The sequence below is a fragment of the Myotis nattereri genome, assembly GCF_964212035.1.
Source record: "Myotis nattereri genome assembly, chromosome: 1".
NCBI lineage: Eukaryota > Metazoa > Chordata > Mammalia > Chiroptera > Vespertilionidae > Myotis > Myotis nattereri.
Genome location: NC_138075.1, coordinates 10,661,360 through 10,685,508, shown reverse-complemented (window position 1 = coordinate 10,685,508; position 24,149 = coordinate 10,661,360). Strand labels below are relative to the sequence as shown.

At 41.7% G+C, this 24,149-nt stretch overlaps 1 protein-coding gene across 1 annotated transcript in view; it reads right to left on the bottom strand.

Moving 5' to 3' along the window:
* The window catches only part of TC2N (tandem C2 domains, nuclear), a 38,095-nt gene extending 27,448 nt beyond the window's left edge, over positions 1-10,647 (bottom strand). The window contains exon 1 of the mRNA XM_081107256.1: positions 10,514-10,647. The gene's annotated coding sequence lies outside the window, so the exon portion shown is untranslated. The remainder of the gene's footprint in view (positions 1-10,513) is intronic.
* Positions 10,648-24,149: the final 13,502 nt, after the last annotated feature.

Below are 24,149 nucleotides of genomic sequence, written 5' to 3'. Positions count from 1 at the left end.
CATTGTAAACCGTAAAGCAACCACTAAATAAGAAAGCAGGGGTTTAACTAATAACCTAAAAAGTTGATCAGATGGAATTATAGGAAAAGATTCTTAATGAAACAGAAAACAGAAAAAGGGAGGGGCAAAGAAGAACTGAGATGAACAGTAAACAAATAGCAAGGTTATACAGCAGGTGGAACACAAAAACAGGTGGGATGAATAGGAAATAGCAAAATGATACATTTAAACCTAACTATGTCAATAATCACATTAAGTATAAATGCTTTAAATATGCCAATTAAAAGGCAGAGATTGTTAAGACTGGATAAAAAAGCATGACCCAAGTATATGCTGGCTATAAGAAATGTACTTTAAATATAGACACAAATAATTTTATAGTCAAAGGATGGATATCCCTCATGAATATAGACACAAAGATCCTCAACAAAATACTAGCAAACTGAACCCAGAAACGTTTAAGTAGGATTATACATCATAACCAAGTGAGATTTATCCTAGGATGGCAAGGCTGGTTTAACATCTGAATATCAATGCATGTAATACATTACATAATAAAATAATCAACAAAAACTACATGATCATCTCAAGAGAGTTAAAAAAAATCTGAAAATTCCAATACTCTTTCATGCTAAAAGAAAGAAAGCTGATCAAACAAGGAATAGGAGAGAATCTTCTCAACAAAATACAGAGCATCTATGTAGCTGCTGAAAGACTGGATGCTCTCCCTCTAAGCCCAGGCAAAAGACAAGGATGTCTGCTCACCAACTCCCGTTCAACGCTGTCCTGTCGATTCCAGCCAGCACAATTAGGCTAGAAAGCTATAAAGGGCATACATCCTGGAAATAAAGAAATATAATTCTTTATTTAAAGACAAATTTGACCTTACAAATAAAAAGAGCAAAGGAATCCACTAAAAACTAGTAGATGCAATAAACAAGTTGCATGCAGTGTTCAAAGCGTAAGGTTGATATACAAAAATTAATTGTACAGGGTGAGGCAAAAGTAGGCTTACAGTTGTAAGTATGTGAAATACAGAGTTTATTCTTGTATTATTATTTATTGTGTTATTTCCCATATGAACTGTAAACCTATTTTTGTCCCAACCTGTATTTCTATATACTAAAAATAATCTAAAACTGAAATTAAGAAATCTATTCCATTCATAAAAACATCTAAAACAAACCCTAAAATATTTAGGAATACCTTAAAAAGAGAAGTGAAAAACTTGTACACTGAAAACTACAAAATATCATCGAAAGATATTAAAGAAGCCTTCACTAAATGAAAAGATATCCCATGTTCATGGGTTGGAAGATATAATATTATTAAGATGGCAACACTCCCTGAATTTTCTACAGATTTAACATGATCCCTTCCAGCTTCTTTCTAGAAAGAGATCTTAAAATTCATACGGAAATGCCAAAGACACAGAGCAGCCATAACAATCTTGAAAAACAAGAACAAAGTTGAAAAGTATACTTCTCAAAATTTACTACAAAGCTAAAATAATTAAGGCTGTGATATTGGCATAAGGAAGACATATGGATCAATGAAATAAAAACGAGAGCCTAAAAATAAGCCCGCATGTTTACGGCCAATCAATTTTTAACAAGGTGCCAAGAAATTTTAAAAAGAACAGTCTTTACAACAGATGGTGCTGGGACAACTGGATATCCACATGCAAACAACAACAACAAAAAGTAAAGAAACTGGATGACTACCACACACTGCACATAAAAATTAGCTCAAAACTCATCGCCTATATATATGAGCTAAAATCACAAAACTCCTAGAAGAAAACACAGAAGTAATTAGTTCTTTGTAAACATGGGTTAGGCACTGATTTCTTAGATATGACCCCAAAAGCACCGCAATAAAAAAAAATTTGATATATTAAATGTAATCAAAATTTACAACTTTGTGCTTCAAACGATACCATCAAGAAAGTGAAAAGCAACTCAGAGACTGGGAGAAAATATTTGCAAATCATAAATCCAAGGACGAGCTTATATCCAGAATATATAAAGGCCTTTTACAACTCAATGACAAAAGAAAAACATCACAATTTTAAAATAGGCAAAGAATTTGAATAGACACTTCTCCAAAGAAATATACAAGTGGACAAAATAGCACAAAATAGCACATGGAAGTATGTTCAACACTCTTAGTCATTAGGAAAATGCAAATTAAAACTACAATGAGATAGTACTATACACTTATTAAAAAGGATAAAATGGCAAAGTCTAGCCATTCAAGTGCTTGCAAGTGTGCAGAACAAGTAGAACTCTCATATTCAAATCGTGGCAATATAAAATGGTTTGACAGTTTCTTAACTTAAACATATATCTACCATATGATAGACATTCAATTCCTTGAGTAAATATACTCAAGGAAAAAGAAATCATATATCCACATAAAGACATGTACACTGCTGTTCATAGCAGCTCTATTTGATATAGTAAAAAGCTATCCCATCTCCATCATCAGGTGAGTAAACACATTATATAAAATCTATACAATGAAATACTACTCCGCAATCGGGAAATAACCCATCTGTGGATTGATGTCTTTCTACCAGTACTAGTAGATTTTCCAGTACTAAACATCTTCATTCTCTTTTTAAATATTGCTTTGCCTATTCTCAATTTATTAGACTTTCTCACTATAATTTCTCTTTCTGGTCATTCTAATTTCCATGCCTCTTAATTTTTCTCTTTTCCATTTGTCTTTTTGAGCTGTATTCTGAATGATTTATTCTGACCTATATTCTAGTTCACTGATTCTTGGGGTTTGCCTAATTGCCTAATCAGTGGTTAAATGCAATAAATGAATTTTGATTTTTTTATTACTGCATTTTTCATGAATAGCAATTACACTGTTCTTTTTTAACCAGCTCTGTATCTCTGTCACTTTTAAGCCTTCTGCTCCCTGCATCTATTTTTTAAACTTGTCTGTTATATATGTAAAATAGCCCATTGTAGTTGCTTTAATAATCTGTGACTGGTAATTCCAATACATAAGGCTTTTATAAGTTTACTTCTAATTGCCTATTGTTTCTGCTGATTCTTGCTCAGGTTGTCTTATTTCCTTGTGTACTTGGGTTATCTTTGACAATAAATTATTCACTGACTTCAAAACTTTAAATCAAAGATGACAGTATACTCCTACAGAGAATATTTGCATTTGCTTACAGGTGATTTTAACTTCATGCTTTCACCAATAACCCAATTTTTAAATGGGCAAAGGATGTGAATAGACATTTCTTCAAAGAAGATGGACAAATGGCCAATAAACACATGAGAAGGTCTCAACATTATTAGTCATTAGGGAAATGCAAACCAGAAACACAATGAGGTAGCACTTGACACACACTAGGATGGATCTAGTAAAAAGGACAGATACAGTGCTGGCAAGGGTGTGCGGAAACTGGAACCCTCATACGTTGTTGGTGGGAATGAAAAATGGTGCAGCTGCTCTGGAAAAACAATTTGGTAGCTGGTGACGGATGGAGACTTGACTTGGAGTGCTGCACACACAATACAGTGTACAGATGGCATGTTGTAGAATTGTGTACCTGAAACCTGTATACTTTTGTTAACCAGTGTCACCCCAAACCCCAATAAATTCAATTAAAAGGAAAAAAGCAATTTTGAGGAATTGGAAGAAATTCAAGGTTTGAAATAAAATTAAGTGGACATTTTAAGTAATTAATAAAAGAAAAACAGTTTTGTAGTGCCTCTAAAACTTAAACACAGAGTTACCATATGACCCAGGAATTCCACTCCTAAATATATCTATGAGATTGAAAAATTTATTTCCACACATTATGAGTAATGTTCATAGCACATTACTCATAATAGCCAAAAAGTAGATACAACCCAACTGTCCATTATTAATGAGTAGAAAAACAAAATGTAGTATATTTATACAATGGAATATTATTCAGGTATAAAAAGGAATACAGTACAGATTCATGCTACAACATGAATAAACCTCAAAAACATAGCACTAAGTGAACAAAGCAAGAAACAAAGACCACATATTGTATGATTTCATTCATATGAGATGCCCAGAAAAAGCAAATCCAGAGACAGGATGTAGATTCGTGACTGCCTGGGGCTTGGGGGAAGGGAAGCAATGAGTGACTGCTAATGGGGGTACATGGTTTCTTACCACAGTGATGAAAATGTTTTGCAATTAGATAGTGATGATGGTTGCACAACTTTGTGGGTAGAAAACCCACTAAATTGTACACTTTTCTGGCCTGAATTTTATGGTATGGACATTATATCTCCCAAAAACATGAATTTTAAAAATTCACATTTTGACATTTTTTATGACCACCACTGGGATGCAAATTTCTCCCATGGTCTGGTGGTTGCATTTCCTAAGGACAGGCTTCTTACCTTTCTGATTTACTTGGCATCAAGGCAACTTTCACTGCAGATCCTTGAAGGAGGTAGACTGAATTTTCATCCCTTACATGATAGCACAGACATGTGGAATCCCAGAATTATGGGCAGACAGTCTCTGGTTAGCGAACCTTGACTGAGCCCTGTGCTGACTTCTAAGTATCCCTCCCATCCTGCAAATCCACCAAGTTCTTACTCAAAGCCAATCAAGTCGTTCCACCCCCCACTACCCCCACCCCCCCCCCCCACCCGGTTCAGCAAACACCCTCTTTAGTCTCTCAGAGTTTCAGCTTTCTCTCAGATTTTGACATATCAATTCCTAACTACCATTTAATTTTTTTTAAATACAGCATTCTTGGCTATTTCCAGTAAGAACATTTTCCCAAATATCTTAACTATATCCCCCAAAGTGAAAATCCTGTATTTGCTTTTCAAGTTAAAGTTAACTCTAATGAGTTAGGACAGGATTTGCAAAAACTAAAGACAGTCTGATAGTCTAACTTCAGTATTACTTGTGAGGTTGGGGGATTACTGTAGAGATACTTGAGGCTTAAATAACACACCATACTACAATAAAAAGTTTTAAAAGAAGCATGGGTGGGTGATTTGTTCTCCTAGGTAGCGAGGCTCTTCATAAAACTAAAGTAAATGAGATTGCAGCAAAGATACACAAAGAAACCTAAGGGAAAAAAACAGCAGAAACATACACACATATGGAAACTTGACATAGGACACAGATCAATAAAAGGAAAAGCAGAATATTCAATTAAAAAATACTGGTCAAAAGATTAGCCATATGGCAAAAAATAAAAAATAAGTAAACTAGATTCCCCCACTTCACATCATACAAAAATCATGTGCACACGATTAAGGACATAAATATGAACAGCAACATTTTAAAGCTTTTAGAAGAAAATATCAGACTATATCTTTATGACCTCAGAGAAAGAAAAGATGTGTTAAACAACATGCCAAAAGCACTAACCATAAGGAGAAAGATGACATATTCAACTGCATTCAACTATTGAATATGTCCATCAGAAACCACTATAAAGAAAGTAGGAAGACAGGTTACTTACCAGGAAAGAGATATTCGCCACATGTATAACTGACAAGGGATTAGTACCCAGAATCTAAATTAATAAAAGCGTAATATGCTAATTAGACAGGACAAAGCCCGGGCTGCGAGGGAAGCCCAGGTCCCAGGTGCCAGAGGGAAGCTGGTGCTGGCAGCCAGGGGAAGGGAGGCCTATTCGTGCACGAATTTCATGCATCGGGCCTCTAGTATGTATATAAAGAACATACATATATGTTCTAGACTTCTAGAAATCAATTTTTAAAAGATTTTTAAAAACAATATAAACTAGGCAAAAGACCTATATGGGTTTCCCGTAGAAGAGGAATTATAAAAGGATCAACATCATTAATAATTAAGGAAACAGAAATTAAACTCCCAATGGGGTACCATTTCTCACCCACCAGATTGTTGAAAAGAAAAAAAAAAAATCAGGTAAGGACAAATACTGTACAAACTGTACATTGTCTCAATGTGGTTGAGAAAGGGAACAGAGCAAACACTTAACACACTGTGGGAGTGTAAACTGGTACAGCCACTTTATAAAACAATTCGGTATTATCTAGCAAAACTGAAGAGCCACAACTCCACTCCTAGGCAAAAAGCTAGGGAAATTCTCGTGGGTGGACACAGAGACATGAATTAGAACGGTCATAACAAGTCAGCTTTTACTGACAAAAAAATAAAAATTAAATTTAAAAAAGACCGCTGAAAAGTCGCCCAAATCTCCATTAACAGGAGGATGGATAAAACAGTGGTGGAGTCATACAATGAATGACATACAGCAATAAAAAGTAAACAAACACATCAACATAGATGAATCTCACAAATGTGTGCCCCCCAAAAGTGATAGAATAGACAACTAAATAATCCATCAGGGAGGGTGGAAAGAGAGAGACAATCAGGGATAAAGACACAATCAGTTCTTCAAAAATATTGACTATGTATTATTTCTAAAGTATAATTTGGGTACAGGAATTTTATTTTATTTGTCTTCTCTAAACCTGGGGGTGAAATTTCTCATTTAGAAATTAAGCAGAGCCATAACTGGTTTGGCTCAGTGGACAGAGCATCGGCCTGCGGACTCAAGGGTCCCAGGTTCAATTCTGGTCAAGGGCATGTACCTTTGTTGAGGGCACATACCAGTAGGGAGTGTGCAGGAGGCAGCTGATCGATGTTTCTAACTCTCTATCCCTCTTCCTTCCTCTCTGTAAAAAATCCATAAAATATATTTTTAAAAAATTAAGTAGATACATGGCTGTGGTAGAAAATATGAAAAATATAGAGGACTATATGAAGAAAATAAAAATATCAATAATTGCATCATTCTGAAATGACTACAATATTTAAAAGAAATAAAGACAATTGACCCTTGGAAAACACCAGTTTTGAATGGCATGAGTTCACTTATACATGGATTTTTTTCAATAATACTGTAATGTATTTTCCTTGTGATTTCCTTCATAACATTTTTTTCTAGCTTACTTTAGTATAAGAATACAGTTTCTAATACACATAACATACATGTGGTTGTTAATTTACTGTTTATGTTATCAATAAGGCAACAGTAGGCTATTCGCAGTTTTGGAGGGGTCAAATTTATATCTGGATTTGTAACTGCATGAGAGGTGGGCACTGCTAAGCCCCACTTTGTTCATGGGTCAACTATATATTTCTTCTTAAATGATGTGTTTTCTTCCGCTCTCTTTTTTTATTTACTCTTCTTTATAGCTTTATTGAGGTACAATGGACTTACAGTAAATTGCACATATTCAAAATGGACAATTAAATGAGTCAGACATTATGTATACATTGATGAAAGCATCTTCACAATCAAGAAAATGAATACATCCACCACCCCCTATGTTTCCTCAGGCCCCTTTTTAACCCATTCCCCCTCACTTTCCCTTGTCCCTCTCCCCAAGTAACCACTGATCTGTTTTCTGTATTTTACACTAATTGGCATTTTGTAGAATTTATCAGGTATATTTGGGGCATAATTTATGCATCTATTTCACTTTAGTAGATACTGCCAGGAAGTTCTGTAAAATGGCTGTACCAATTCACACTACTACCAGCAGAGTATGAGAGTTCCAGTTGCTCTACAACCTTGTAGACCAGCGGTTCTCAACCTGTGGGTCGCGACCCCTTTGGCGGTCGAACGACCCTTTCACTGGGGTCGCCTAAGACCATCCTGCATATCAGATATTTACATTACGATTCATAGCAGCAGCAACATTACAGTGATGAAGTAGCAACGAAAAAAATTTTATGGTTGGGTCCCAACATGAGGAGCTGTATTTAAAGGGCCAGAAGGTTGAGAACCACTGTTGCAGACCCTTGATTATTGGCCTTTTCATTTTAACCATTTTTTGCATATTCCTAAGTAAGATACATATAAAACTACTTGTCTGAATAACAAAAACATTAAACGTTCAATGGAGACTGAAGTCATTACAAAGAAATTTTAACCAAAGAGCATTTTCTCTTGAATGCATAATAATTATTGAAGCAAAGGCCCTAACTGATGTATACCTCATGGATTCTGATTTAGTAAAACCATGATTTCTCCATAAGAATTTTAGAAGAGTTGCTGAGATATACATGAGTCACATGAGTTAAAAGTAAGTTGGGCAGCCCGGCTGGCATGGCTCAGTGGTTGAGTGTTGATCTGTGAACCAAAAGGTTACAGTTAGATTCCTGGTCAGGGCACATGTCCGAGTTGTGGGCTCCATCCCCAGTAGGGGGCGTGCAGGAGGCAGCTTATCAGTGATTCTCTCTCATCATTGATGTTTCTACCTCTCTCTCCCCTCTCCCTTCCTCTATGAAATTAGTAATATTTTTTAAAAAGTAAGTTGGGCAAAGGAGGGGGAAATGGGGGACATCTGTAACACTGTCAACAATAACATTTTTTAAAAAGTAAGTTGGGAGTATCCGTGTACTCAGGTGAAATACGACCCAATAGTTGGCTACAATATGACTTGAACACTGATAACAGCACTTGAACCCAACAGACCAAAATACCACCAACATAGTGCTCAGCATTTGAAATGAAACAGGTTCTTATAAACACTGTAGTTCTATCAATGTGCTCAGCTACCTGTTCTCAGCTTTTGCTACCTGGCCAGGAGAGAGGAACAATGCTGTGAGATACACTTTAACATAAAGGTATTTGCCTTCTATTCTTTCCAATCTGACTGTAAACTGCCTTCTCCCACTCTGTCACTTCTAATCTTTGTTTCTCAAAGTAAGGACGCAATACCCTCTATCTTTATTTCTTCATCTTCTATTTACTCCTCAAATTCATTCAAATTTGGCTTCCATCCAAATCATTTCACTTAAACTATGTTTGCTGAGATCGATGACCCCCTCCTTATTAGCAAAGCCAATGGGCACTTTATCAGCTCCTATCTTCCTGATTCTTCTGACTCATTTGACTCTGAGATTCCTCTCATTAAGCCTCTTCCCTCTCCCGGTTTCTATGACGCCTCTGTCGCTAGTTTTGCTCCTTCCCTGATGGCTCCTCCTTTCCTTCACTGTGCCTACCTGTCACTTAAATATTGGTACGTCCCATCCTCCATCTCCCTCTCTTCTTACTCTGCTTACTTGAATGGTTTCTTCCGCTCTCACAGAATTAACATCCACAATCCAGATGCTTCCAACTTCTACAACTCTGCTCCTGACTGCAGAAAACCCCCACACCAATATATTAAAACTAGAGGCCCGATGCACATAATTCGTGCAAGGGGCTCGGCCCTCACAGCCCCGGCTTGGACCTGGGAAGTCCTCCCGAGGGTCATCCAGCTGTTCAGTCTAATTAGCATATTAGCTCTTTATTATAGAGGATAGGATGCCCGCTGGACAGCAATGCCAGATGTCTTGTGAGAACCTCAAACTCATTTTCTCTCAACCTGAATTAGTCTATCAATGTGTTAGTTTTATTTGTAAATTAAATTCATGAAGTGAATTATTTATTATAACTCAAGAGGAGCCAAAAAAATAAATACAAGACACTTAAAATATTTTTTCGTAAAGGGTTAAAAAGGAGCAAATTTTTTATGATGTCTTTTCTTCAGTTACAAAGGTAACTCGTTGTCATTAGCAAAAACTACAAAATACAAAAGATAATCTTAAAAGCAAATTTCGAAATCCAGCTCTCAAAAGCAAGTAAAATCAACATTTCCGCCTAAAAAGTACATTTTTTAACCACGATAACGTTACATCACAAAATAGTAAATTGGTAAATAGGGTGTTGTTATTAACTTTCAATATTTTCAAGCCCCCCCCCCAACTCTATTAACCGCCCACCTGGAGATAGAATCAGTGTAATATTTTAAATACAAAAGCAATCCTTTCTTATGCTGTATTTTAAATATTCTAAACATTTTGACTTGGCATCTATCTTACCTATCTATACCTGACTTCTGTGTGCAATACACCCCACAATCCACCCATAGTGTTAGCAAAGGGAAAAAAAGGTGGAAGAAATAGATGACAAATCTAAAACCTAGCTGGGTAGATAACTCGTGTTCTGCAAAAACCACAGGAAAGCGGCATTTTAACACCCCTTCGCGGCTTCAGGAAGGGCCGGGCCTGGGTCTCCCTCCCTCCGGCCGGGGATCCCCACAGCCCACCCAGCTCGCAGGGCGCGCCAGTGCCCTCCCGGCCACGTGATCGCGGCTGTCCGGGACCCTAAGCTACCCCCCCCCCCCAAACCCCGGCCTCCGGGGAGCAAGCGTCGCTGAGGAGACTCGGGAACAGTCAGTCACCCGGGGCCCCAAAGAAGGCGACACTGAAAGTAAAAAAAAAGTTGGAGACGAAAAAGAAAACGTGCAGAGCAGTCGCGGCGCACTCAGCCCGCGGGACACCGGGCGAGGGAGAGGTCTGCTCGCTGGGCCCCGGCCCGGGACGCTCTCACCCCCGCCCCGCAACCCCCCAAACCCGCGAGCCAGACCCCGGAGGCCAGGGCAGCGGCGGCTGGACCCCGCGCCCCGCGCGCCCGGGAAGCCCCCGGACAGCGCACCTGAGCCCCGGCTCCCTCCCCGCCGGGCCCGGCGTCTCCGCGCGAGGCTCTGGGGCGCCCGCTCCACTCCGCGCTCCCGGAGGCCCCGGCGGGTTACCTGCTCCGGCCAGTGGGCGCCCTGCCGTCGCCGCCCCGGGGGAATGTGACTCGGGTCACCGCGCGCCGCAGCGCCAGAGTCCCGCCCCGTTTCCCGTGTCCTCCCCGCCGCCCCTCCGGAGGTGCGCGCCGGGCGGGGTGGGCGGGGCCGGCGGGGCTGCAGGCCAGGGTACCTGAGCGCACTGCGCCTGCGCCGTCCACTCATTCATTTTATTTATTTATTTTTCCCCTCCCATTCCTGGCCTCTTCAAGCCCCAGCTCTCAGCTACTCCCTTTGGAAAGGTCTGAGATGAAGCCAGGCATCTGAGTTCGGAGTGTTTGGAGGGATCAGAACAGAGATAAAGGGTAGAAGGGGACTGGAGGGACCGCACTGGCCGGATGAGCCTCTTTGAATAGTGAAGGAAGGAGCAGTCTCTCTTGTCAGAGATGCTTCTGCACCTTTTCTTGGAAGCGGAGAACCTTTGCTTAGTTACTAGACTGAGTGTTTATTCCCAACTATAAAGCCTTGAGCATCAGCCGCATCTCTTCGCTTTGGTGGTTTTGCATCTACCAGTACCTTGCCAGCAGGAGGCACGCTGGAAGGAATGCTAATGGTCTCCCCTACCATGGCCCTGTCCCCATGCTATGCTGGAGTCTAGGGCCCTGGCGAGGAGCTGACTGGTCCTTGTCCTTTTTGCCTCCCGTGGTGGGGGTCTTAAGCTACCTGTAAGGTTGGTGAGTGAATTCCTAGATGATCTGTTGGCGAAAAGCTCAGCTTTCTGAGAGGCCGATGGATTACAACTTGAAGTAAAGGTAATACTTTTCTTCCTGGAGAGCAGTCTTTTCCAAAGTGGGTTCTGTTCATCTCTAGGTCCTAGAGATGCTGGTGGTGGGGTGGGGGGTGGGGTGGGGTGGGTATAGAATCCAAGGTCGGATTGACCTAGGGCCATGGTCGGCAAACTGCGGCTCGAGAGCCACATGTGGACATGCGGCTCTTTGGCCCCTTGAGTGTGGCTCTTCCTAAGCCTTAGGAGTACCCTAATTAAGTTAATAACAATGTACTTACCTATATAGTTTAAGTTTAAAAAATTTGGCTCTCCAAAGAAATTTTAATCGTTGTACTGTTAATATTTGGCTCTGTTGACTAATGAGTTTGCCGACCACTGACCTAGGGGGAGAAACACAGTATAGTCGCTCTCCTTGAAACGGATGAAGCATTTACAGGACTAAAACCTGTGTTTTACTTTGCGTCATCCTGCATTTCCCAAATGTATTTGACCTGAAGGGTGGCAGACTATGCCAACCCAAAACATGCCACTTGGGCACAAGAATTACTTCGAGTTAAAAGCACTTGAAAAACTGCAGATGCAAGAAGGGCAGGCTCGTCTTCCTTTTTCTTCCTGAAGGCAAATGGAACTCCAGTGTGAAAGATGCCCTCCATGTACCAGAAGGAGAGAAACATTCTGATCACCAGAGAAGGAAGTCAAGGATGAGGGAAATCTATACAAACCTTGTTAAACTGACCCTTGTCTTCCTCGTCACTTCACGATTAACACATTGCGGACGGACCATGAGAATTCCCGCTTCATATTACACAGTGTTTTACAAAGTATCAGACTTTAAAAAGATATTAGCTTGTAAGAACATCTAATAAATAACTTCAAAATGCAATGGGTATTAGTTTTAAAGCATGCCTTTAACATTTCTGTAAAACATTTTTTTGTGCTCGTTCAATAGAAACTTATCTGGCCACTGGTAAAGCTAGCAAGAAAAATACTGGTCCGCAATGTGTTAACTACCAGAACTCAAGTCCCCTTGTCTTGTCGCATTGTCACTACTTACTACTCTTTGTCCACCTTAGTATTTAAATGGCCAGCTCTAACTGCTTCTTTGGGCCTTCAATTTCCTATGGCTGCTCCCCTGTACATGTAAAGATGTGTTTGCTTTGCTCTTGTTCATCTGTTTATGTCAATTTAATTCTAATTTCTAGTCAGAAACCCTAAGAGGGTTGAGTTTTACCTTCTCTAGAGACCATACAAATCTCTTCTTGTGAAATGCCAGTTACAATCCCAGGGCATTAGTGTTTCAACGAACACACTTTGATCAATTCTGCTTTAATGTCCAAGGACATTCACTTTGAATAAATTTTCACCCTATTACAAATGTTTGCAAGGTTCTGTATTGTTTACATAAAGCTTTCACATGAGTCATCTCATTTAATCCTCACAGTGATGATGTACTGTAACTGTAATTATCTTCATTTTACAGTTGTAGGTATTGAGGATCAAACAGTGGTTGCCCAAGTATAGAGTCAAGGTTGACTCTGGACCTCAGACTCGAAGGCCTTTTAAAGGTGTAGGATGGGCTTTTACTCCCAACGGCACCTGACATCATAGTTCACCCAAAGGTGTCACACAGATGTGCTGAGTGAATGAAGAATGAATGAATGCATGAATGCTTCATGATGCTTACTGAATGGCACTGACTCCTTGGTGCCTTAACCGGACAACCTTCACAACCTCTTCACTGAGGCAGAAGCTCCAAGAGCAAGAGCTCCCCAATTGTTCTAAGTTTTCTTCCATCTTCCATCTAAAAAGGATTCCTTAGAAGAATCCACTCTGTTGGCAGAAATAGTTCTTTGAGAACATTGAAGCCACTTCCTTTATTTTCCTTGAAATGGGCCTCCTTCCTGTTCCGCCTTCAGAGGCGGAGCTACGTTGGTAGAAATGGTGATTTTGTATATACACCTTCCTTTGTGTCCCGGCGTTTAACCTCTTCCCACAAAGAGACGGTTGTGCAACATTCTGAATAGGTTTTTGGTTTTTGTCTGTTGGATTTTTAAACATTAAACACATTATTAAACACATTTTTAAACACATTATTAAACATTAATGTGTTAATAGTAATGTCATATTATTTGAGGCAGATCTGAGGCAAAAAAAAAAAGATTTGGGTTGCTGTGGGTAACAGGGCTGCTTAGATTTTGTTGTGCAAATTGATTTTTTCATTTGGTAGAAACAAATCACTGAATCCCTTTTCTTTCTTCCTTCACTCAGTGCAGCTTGTAAATGATTTGTGACTCAGTCCAGCCCTGCCACTACCCCCCACCACACATTTTTGAATCAACTGGAGTTCCCTACATTGCCAAATTTGCACTACTGTTCCCCTTAACTCTATTTTATGGGGACCAACTGGCAAATTCATGTTTATTCAGCTGAAGTATCACCTCTTCTGAAGATGAAACCCCACAACACTCATCCCAGGGCGGATTAAGTGTCCTTCCTCAGTGTCCCTGCCACAATCCCTCCGTATCTCAATCATGCCGCCTGTACGATGACGGTGGTGATTGCCTTCTTTCCCCTCTTGCTGCTAAACTCACCCCATGTGAGTTACCAATACACAGGAATCAAAATTTCCACCTGTTTCCTGGACACATAGCTTAGCACCTGACACATAGAAACCACTAAAATATTTGTTGAATGAAGGAAAAATGATATGAATTCCTAGAGTGCTTGTAAAATGGGGATAACTTCGCAAATATAAATGTTTACGTGAATACAATGCAGGGAGTGGGGAAGAGACAGAGTCCCCTCAAATGATCCCCTTCCCATTTTCTGTCTTAGGAAAACTCCAGCACAAACTTATGCATAGGTATTTATTCATTCATTCATTTACTTGCTCAACAAACATTTCTGAGTGTCCATAGTATACCAGGTACAGTCCTAAGCACTTGCTTCAGAGAGAAAGTGACATTTCAGCAGAATAATGAATGCTCACCAAACCTTGATTCCTCTTTCTGGGCACAAAACTAAAGTGCTAGGAGTGAGAAGAGAGGCCCTATAGGTTCTTGAATGTCTTGCTAAGAAGTTTATATATTAATCTACAGGACACAGAAGTTGAATAAACTAGGGACTATTTGTGGTGGGATGAGTTTTTTTTTTCTCTCCTTGCCCCTCTCCTTCTTCATCATATTCTTTCCTAAGTGACTAGTACCCACTAAAGCTAAGGTAACAATGGGAAAATGGGTGGTTATAGATACTTCACCAAGGGCCTCTTTTCTCAATGCCCTCACCCCACAATACCTTCCCTGCTCCAAACCCCATTAATCAATGACACTTCATAGCACCAAATGGCTGATAGTTTCATGGAGATCTAAACGAAAAACATCCAGCCCCTAGGACAGGAGGCAATAGCACCAGTGGGATCAAAGGAAGATTGTAAAGGAGTAAGAGGAGAAAGAGAGAATTCAGAAAAGAAAGAGAAAGAAAGAAAGAAAGAAAGAAAGAAAGAAAGAAAGAAAGAAAGAAAGAAAGAAAGAAGGAAGGAAGGAAGGAAGGAAGGAAGGAAGGAAGGAAGGAAGGAAGAAAGAAAGAAAGAAAGAAAGAAAGAAAGAAAGAAAGAAAGAAAGAAAGGAGGGAGGGAAGGAGGGAGGGAGGGAGGGAGGGAGGAAGGAAGGAAGGAAGGAAGGAAGGAAGGAAGGAAGGGAGGAAGGGAGGAAAGAAGAAAAAAGAGGGTTTTCTACCAAGTACAAAATCAACTCCTTCAGGCTGGGAAGCGGGTCCAAAGAGGATGAGACATACATGGAGCACGTGGTGTAAAACTGTCTCAGGATTTTAGAACAAAGGCCCCCAGACTCATTGAATAAAGCACAGAAACATCTGAATTCCTGGATTGGAAGAAATGATTCAAATCTGAAATAAACAAGTGCATTTTTCTGGACTCATTTTACAAGAGTTTAATACGAGTCAACTTGCTTAAGCCGGAACTACCCTTCCCAAGATTTCTTTCCCTGTGGGGTTCTATGTTGAATTGATCAAAAAGTGGATTTGGACAAGACTTGGAAGGTAGGAGTGAAACAGAGCTATTACTCTCTGAAAATCCTCATAATTACACACAGTGGCGCACACACACAGAGACACTGCCAGGTTCTAGCTTGTCCTTGCTCCTTAGCTCTTCCTCCTAATCGCTGGCGCTGCAGAGCACTAGACCACCAGGCCTACATCCTGAGCTGCCTGAAGACCTACAGAGGTGAGCTAGCCACAGACTTCCCACAGCTCTCCTGGATGCCACGCTAGCAGCTCCAGGTGCCCGGCTTCCTAGATTCATCCCAAAGTTCTGACCCTGCAGATCCATCTACCAGGGCTTGATGGGAGCTGGTTAGTGACTGTCTCTGGTCCATCAGTCCGGCTTCCAGGACTTGACTTTCCCAGTTTCTACCACAGTTTTTACATTCTTATGTCAGTATTACTCTAATGGTTCATCTTCTCTGATCAAAGCCCTCCGATTCACCTTGCATGTGCTTGGATGCCCAAAAGGAAGGTTATGTGACTTGTACCTCTCTTCCCTTCTACTATTAAAGGAAAAAGTTATCGATAAGAACTACAGAAATCTGAGGGATAAGTACTATTTGATAGAGGTCTCCCCAAGAGAGGGTGGCTTCCTACTGTGAATTTACTGTAGAATGAAAACTGACTTTCAGCTTTTCAAGCTTAGAAACTTGCTTCTCCCCCCACCCACCAACACTTAGCATACTAGGTTAAACTCTATTGAAGAAGACTCAGTCAGGCTCACTAGACACTGAAGTAGACAATAAGGCCTATTAACAGGGCCTATTAATATAGCATGAGAAACAGAATTATTGCAGGCCCCAGACAGTTGTCTCTTATGGTCAAAGCCCTGCACTTGCAGAAATAGCCATACAGGAAGCTAAATGATAATCAGGTTGCTGAGGAGGGATATGTTACCGAAATTAGAAGAGTGAAGAAGAATACTGAGTGATGAATAGCATCCAGTTATGATAGACATATCAACCCCACAGAACACACTGGCCTGTCACAGCTGTAGACAAGTGTGTGGCTCCACTCATCAAGGGTACAGTCGTAGCCATAGGCCTTCTCTGTAGTCGATTACAGTATTAGCCCAGTGCTTCATCTCCTACTGTATCCATACCCTTTGCCATGACTTTGAAATTCCTTTCACTCCAGGAGTGGAGTATATTCCTCTACCCCTTGATTATGACTTCAGACATGTGACTTGCTTTGGCCAATAGAATGAGATAGAAGTAACAGAGTTAAAGTTCTGAGCTCGGGCCAGAGGAGACCTCACATATTTCTGCTTTCCCTCTTTGTGCTTTTGCCAATACCATCAGAGGAGTTTGCCTGGGCCAGCCAGCTGGTCCAAGAAGGATGAGGGGCATGGAGCAGAGTCATCCCAGGTAAGCCCAGACTAGATCAGCGTGACCCCAGCTGACCAGCAGACAGCTGAGAAGGAATAGCTGATTATTGTTTTATGCCATGGTATTTTGGGACTGTTTGATACACAGTGGTAGTTACCTGAGATACTCTCCAATTATGATTTTCTGGGATGATGGGAGAGGTGCTCTTACCCCATTGTGGCCCCAGAGTTCTAGAGCAGCGTGCCCAAGATTCTCCTGCCAAATCACTAGGAGGCACCAGTTTGGGCCAATGGTAAGCTAGAGGGTCATCTTGGGGCCCTCAGTCAAATTCTGTTTGACATTTTCTATCCTTTTGGTCCGATGTAAAATCTAAATATTGTTGCAGCAGAGGAGAGAAAGATTTAAAAAAAAAACTCTTCAGAAGGCTACTTCTGAATATTAAGGACCATTTGCAAATACAACTCTAAATCACCATCTGAAAACACACACACACACAAATCTGAAATCTATCATTTGTGATTTTTGCTTTTATCAGAGTTTTAGGAAAACTAATACACCCAACAAAATCCCCAGGCAGCTTAGGATGCCAAGACGTTCTTCCCCTCTCTTCAAATCTGCTCCAAGCCCATAAGGAGAAGTCACGAATAAATGTGGTTGGCAGATGAACCAAATGTCCAAAGACATATTTTAATGACAATTGTATCTTAATTTGTTAGTTTGAAGTATGCATTGGTCTTTCTATGAATTAGAAGCATTGTTGGGGGTGGGGGTCCTCAAAACATTGTATAATCTATTTGTTTAGACATTCCTTCTTTCCCCACCGCCCCCTGCCTTTCACCAGCTTCCCCCACCCTTCCAGTTTGCGAGGGACTGATAATGTTGGGATATATATTTTTTTTTTTTCAGGAAATGTGGGAGGTCTGCAGTCCATTTCCTACTTGATGTGGGCTTCATTTACGAGAAGAACAAACCAACAACAACAATGCAACACTCTTCCAGCTCCACTCCACAGCACCCCATGCACTGGCGCTGAATGAGCTATCGCGTCACCCTACAAGGTGACAGCACTCCCGGGATGGGACAGGGTCTGTGAGGGCCAGCGAAGCACACCCTTCCATTTCTGCAAAACATCCCCTCAGGAAACAATTTGGCTTTTCCTGCAAAACATGAACTTGCTTGGCAGTCTGACCAACTCATCACCCCTGTTCATCTCACACTGAATGCCTGATTAATAACAACAGCGAGTCCAAGAACATAGTGAATACAGCTTCAAGAGGAAAGGGGACAAGGAGAGGCAAACAATACCCTTGCCAAACAACACGCATGCACACACCCCCACACTCCCCATACCCCAAACATACAAAGCCACCTTTAAAGTGTTGAGAAATACAAAAGGCCTCAATCAAAACCATTTCACTTTCCTGGGAACAGGGTTGAGAATTACTTCCTTGTTTGGTGTGATAATAGCATTCATTCCTCAATGGCCTATCACATGCCAAGCACTGTGTTAATGGTCCATACATACATACTTAGTTTAATCCTAGTAGATATTATTATCTAAACTTTACAGAGGAGTAACTTTTCCAAGATCACAAAGAAGTGATCGAGGAGACAGGATTTGAACCCAAGGCCGCGTGTGACTCCAAAGGTCAAGCTTCTTTCATTGAATCACAGCAGTTGTTTCTACATAAACTCAATTCATTTCTCAAGGCTGATTGAAATCATCATCTCTTGTGTGAATTCTTGATTTGTTCTGAACAGAACTCTGATGGTTACAAGTCACAGAAACCCACCAAACGTAGTTCAAGTAAAAGGCACAGCATGGCATTTTCATCCCAGCCCTGACATGGGAGAGGAAACAGCCAGAACATCCAGGAATCAGGAATCTGAACAAGTGGGCGTTAGGAAGGGCAGCACCTGGGGCAGCCCAGGCACCTCCCAGCCTCTCAGCTCAGAAGGCCACTTTTCTCTGCACAGCCTGTACATCTCAACCAGCTCCTCTGAGTCTCTGGTCCCTCAGAGCAGCAGTCTGCCCCAATTCTGCAAAGACTTCCTTTACTGCAAATCTACTGGACCTTTGAGCTCAGGGCCCACCACCTAAGAGTAATAACTGCGGTCACTTTCCAGATTCCTGGGGGCAGAATCCGATGGGCTCAGCTTATATTTTTCAGCTGAACCACAAGAGGCACAGGTTGCTGGCTGGTCTATGGTTGGGCACCCCTAGGTCCACCCTGGGCCAGACAGAGGGAGCTGGGAAGGAGAGGACCAGGTGATCTGCTGCTGTCCCTGTGGGTGGGGAAGCACCTTAAAGTTCAGTAAATGCTCAGCTCTCATTCACTCCCCTTTCCTCTAGAGGGCTGATTTATATACCTCGGGTAGCCCTTCATTGCAAGTAGCCCCCACTGCTCTTCAACTGCATTTCATTTATTTTCCCAGTTCCCAGAGAACCACACCTTCAGGTCATTATATCGGCAATGCTTGGCCGAGTGCTAAGAACACAGTGGACATTTACAAATGGTTTGTTTTACTAGACAGAGTTCGTCATGGAGCAGGACAATGCAGATGGTCAAGAAGAATTTCTTGATTCTTTCCCTTGCCCACAGAAAGACCAACAGAACTATAAAGAGAATATCACATGCGGCCTCCAAGTCTTTAACCTCAGTGGCTTAACTGGAGTATATGTGGAGAAGGAAAAGAATTTGACCCTGAGCACATGAACTCTGAAGTACCCTCCAGCTCTTACTGAAAGAGACATCTGGCCAAAAGCTCCTAATCTGGACTAATATTCTTAGACACCATATTCTTGCTCTGATCCCACCCCTTATTACCCATTTAGAGAAGTCTACTAGAATTAAGATAAATGACTTGTATGCTATGATAGTGGCAAGCTTGATTCTGTTCCAATTTTCAAGAGAAAAAAAAGTAAAGAGTTTCAAAACCTTGATATTAAATCACTAGGAAATTACTAGCAACCCTGTTACTATTGGCATTGGTATTGAAAACTGTTAATTTATGACATTCTGCTGCCCACAGCCAAGATGACACTAACTACATCAATAAGGGTGTCTTCAGCCACAAATAAAATGCCCAACTCAAACGGTCATAAAAATAAGGAAATGTATTAGCAAGTGTGGTGGTTTCAATCATGTTCATAATTCTTGGAATTTCCTCTCTTCAAAGACTGGGATGTCCTCTCTCCTGTATGTAGGCTAACCATAGTGCCTGGTTGACCAGGAGAGTGCTGTGGAAATGACAGAACCTATATATATATAAAAGCCCAACGACCAAATGGCGGAACGACCAAACGACCAGTCGACCAGTCACTATGACATGCACTGACCACCAGGGGGCAAATGCTCAATGCAGGAGCTGCCTCCTGGTGGTCAGTGCACTCCCACAATGGGAGCGCAACTCAGCTGACCAGGATGAGCAGCACTCCCACAGCGGGCTGATACCCTCAGGCCACGCCCCCCGCACCAGTGCACGAATCCATGCACTGGGCTTCTAGTGTGGAAATATTGGAATATGACATCCAAGGCCAGGTCATAAATAGCAATACCATTTCTGCTTGGTTCTCTCTGAATGCTTGCCCTTGGAATCCAGCCCCCATGCTCTGAGGTAGCCTAAGCAGTTTGTGGAGAGGCCCACATGAAAAGGAACCAAGGGTTATGACTCTCAGATCTGACTGAGCCCTTCCGTGCCAACTTTCCCGTTATGCGGGTGAGCCATCTGGGAAGTGGATCCTCCAACCCCCAGATGACACCTTGTGCAACAGAGACAAGCCTTCCCCACTGAGTCCTGCCCATATTGCAGATTCCTGAACTAAGTAATGATAACATGTTGATTTAAGCTACTGGGTTTGGGGAAGGCTTGTTATACAGCAATGATAACTGACATGACTAGCCTAAAAGGAAGTCCCAGCTAGATCAGACTCCAGAGTCATTGATCCAGCAGTTCAACCACTTTATCATGGACTGTTTTCCTTCCTTTTGCTCTGTCCCAGGTTATGCACGCTTTGTCCTAAATCCAGTTGCCTTGTGTTTGTAGAATGGTGGCCAGGGGCCCTCAGAACTTCCTCTTTCAATTCAGGTGAGGGGTTAGAATGAATTCCCCTGGACCACTCTCAAAAGAGAAACTTTTCCAGAAGCCGGCACACCTCTCCTCATATCTCTTTGGCCAGAACTGGGTCACAGGCTCATGCTTGAACAAATAACTGGCAAAGAGGATTAGATCATGTTTTGACTAATCAGGCCTCACTAACCCTTACGTTAAGATTAACTTACCAAACGATATTGCTGCTTATGGGATAGAATGGATATTGGAAAAGATACTTCACCGGTGTAAGACATTTGAAAAGAAAGTCAGGTGAACGGAAAAACCCTCAGGCTGTGACCAGCCCTGGCATTTAATAACTAGGAGAAGATTCACAAGATTGGGACTGTCCTGCGTAAGCTGTACAGGATCTAACTTTGTATCGATCATGAAGGAGGTAAAGTCTGCCTTCATAACCCATTGACTCAGGACCGTTCCCTTATCCCCTTGTCCTATTTTTATCATCTGTCTCATCTTCCTCAGCCATCTGCGTATCTATACCTGCTATCTGGCAAAGGTCAGCCTCACGGTGAAAAACGCACTGTTCAACTTCTGGTGACTTTCTTCCAATTTCCCTCGGAAGAATTACCCCCTGACATAGGCAAGGGTTGGGGTCATTATTTTTCCCATTTGTGCCAATGAAATAATTAAGGCTTTATGGTCTGGGCAGATGACTTCTTCAATCTATCTACTCATATGAAAAATAGAAGGAATAGACCAGAAGATGAATAACCTTTCTAATTCTAGGAGTTTCTGCCTCCTTTTTTCTCCTTATATCTCCAGGATATAGCCGGGCCTGAAAATCGATGTCACTGTACGGCGGTCATGCTATTCTGTGCTTTGCCTTCTTAGTCACAGTGACTCCCCCACCCCCTCCTTTACCCGTTTGTTTTCACTGCTCTGGGCCATCTCCCAAGTCCACCTTCCTTCTTTACTTCCGGGCTGGCTAAAAGTAATGAGGGCTCCTCAGCTTTTCTACATGGATTTCTCCTCATTCTCTTTGGCACTGTGCTGACTCTTTTAAACACAGAGAAGTGTTCTGATGGATTTCTGCAAATATTTAATTTCCAAAAATTGAGTGGGATATTTCTTGAAGAGATATTTTTGTATATTAAATTTAGGGATGTTCCAAGTAGACATCTCTTTACAGCATGAGAAAGAAGGTCATGAGTACCACTGCTTTCTCCACTCCAAATTTGTACTTCTATCTGTGGCTGCGATATTTTCCCATAATTTTATTCCCCTAGTCAGAGTGGTTTGATTCATGAAAAGGCATCTGACTAGGCTTGCTGGTGTGGCTCAGTGGCTGAGCATCAAACCCATGAACCAGGAGGTCACAGTTCAATTCCTGGTCAGAGCACATGCCCAGATTGTGGGCTTGATCCCCAGTAGGAGGCTTGCAGGAGGCACCCGATGAATGATTCTCCCTCATCATTGATATTTCATTCTCTCTCTCCCTCTCCTTTCTTCTCTGAAATCAATAAAAATATATATATTTTTTAAAAGGCATGTGTAAAACTCTACACATGGTAGTTTGGCTTTCAAGACAGGAAAATGGTCAATACTTTATTTCTAATATCCATCAAAATGACTAAAATTATTTTAAAGCTTAGTGCTTCAAAAAGTATATCCCTAATTAGCTGAAACACATTTTCCAAAATGATTCATTTTTTTCTCAACTATTCAATAGAGCCTTAATTTGGGGGTATTGCTGTCCATTCAATGGTTCAGTAAGTTAATTGCAGGTACTAGATCCTCATTGTGGAAAAATTCCCAACCCTTAACATTTTATAAAAATGAAAATGAGCAGTCCCCCAATAATAAGTATATTCTGTCATGCTATCTTTGCCTCACTAACCTTGACTTTTTTCATTTATAAGGGAAACCTGTTTCTGGGTAAATTTCCTACAAGAGAGATTGTTGAAGACAATGAATCCAAAGGCTTTGGATTTTTTTAACCCCACCCCATAGATCCTTAACTTGTTGTCAATTGTTTGAAACAAATATCTCCCACTTTCCTACCTTAATACACATAATGTAACATGTGTGCTGACACCTATGCTGGATCAGTGAACCCTACAGAAGAAACCTGCCTGTCATGTTTGTTTTTGAATCTTTTTCTTTATTTCAGAGAGAGGAAGGGAAAGAGAGAGAGAGAGAGAGAGAAACATCAATGATGAGAATCATTCATCGGCTGCCTCCGGCACACCACCTACTGGGGATCGAGCCCACAACCCAGCACATGTGCCCTGACCAGGAATCAAACCGGGACCTCCTGGTTCATAGGTCGATGCTCAACCACTGAACCACGTGGGTCAGGCTGCCCGGCACGCTTGAGAAATGGTGAGAGGGTCAGAATGACAGGAGCAAAAGGAAGAGAGGGAGAGGGTAGAAATGGAGGACAGAGGGCACCGGATGGGGTCAGGGTGAAGGAGATAGTGTAGGCCATTGTTATTTGCTTTTACTCCAAATAGGCTGAGAAGCCGTTGGAGGGTATGGAGCAGAGGAATGGCATGGACCGAATAACACTGGTGCTCAGCTGTTGCATTGAGAAGAAACTGCAAATGTGGAGCAGAGAGACTGCCACTGCCCACAGTGGAGGCAGGGAGGAGGGTGGCTGGGACCAAGGCGGTGGCAGTGAAGGTGACAGGTTCAACGGTATAACGTACGCAAAGAAAAAGTCATCCCCAGTAGACGCTGGCTCGTAGTGGAGTCACGGCATTCTGAATCCCAAGACTCACCAAGAATTGACTGGTTGGTGGGATGGCAGACCCAGGTGAGTGATGACAGGTTGGAGAGTCAACGTCAGGACTAGAAAAGAAACTTTCTGAGCGTTTGGCATAGATCAAACGAAATGAACTGGAATTGAGGCAAAATGAGAGAGTTCATGCTCCCCCTCATTGAACTCTCTGTTTAGGCTATTTTTAAAAATTACACACACACACACACACACACACACACACACAGACACACCCCATACACACCACACACACACCACCACCACCACACACACACCACCACACACAGACACACACACACACACACCACCACCACCACCACCACCACACACAGACACACACACACACCACACACACCACACACACACCACCACCACCACCACCACCACCACCACACAGACACACACACACCACACACACACACACACACCACACACACACACACCACACACACCACACACACACCACCACCACCACCACCACCACCACACACAGACACACACACACCACACACACACACACCACACACACACACACACCACACACACCACACACA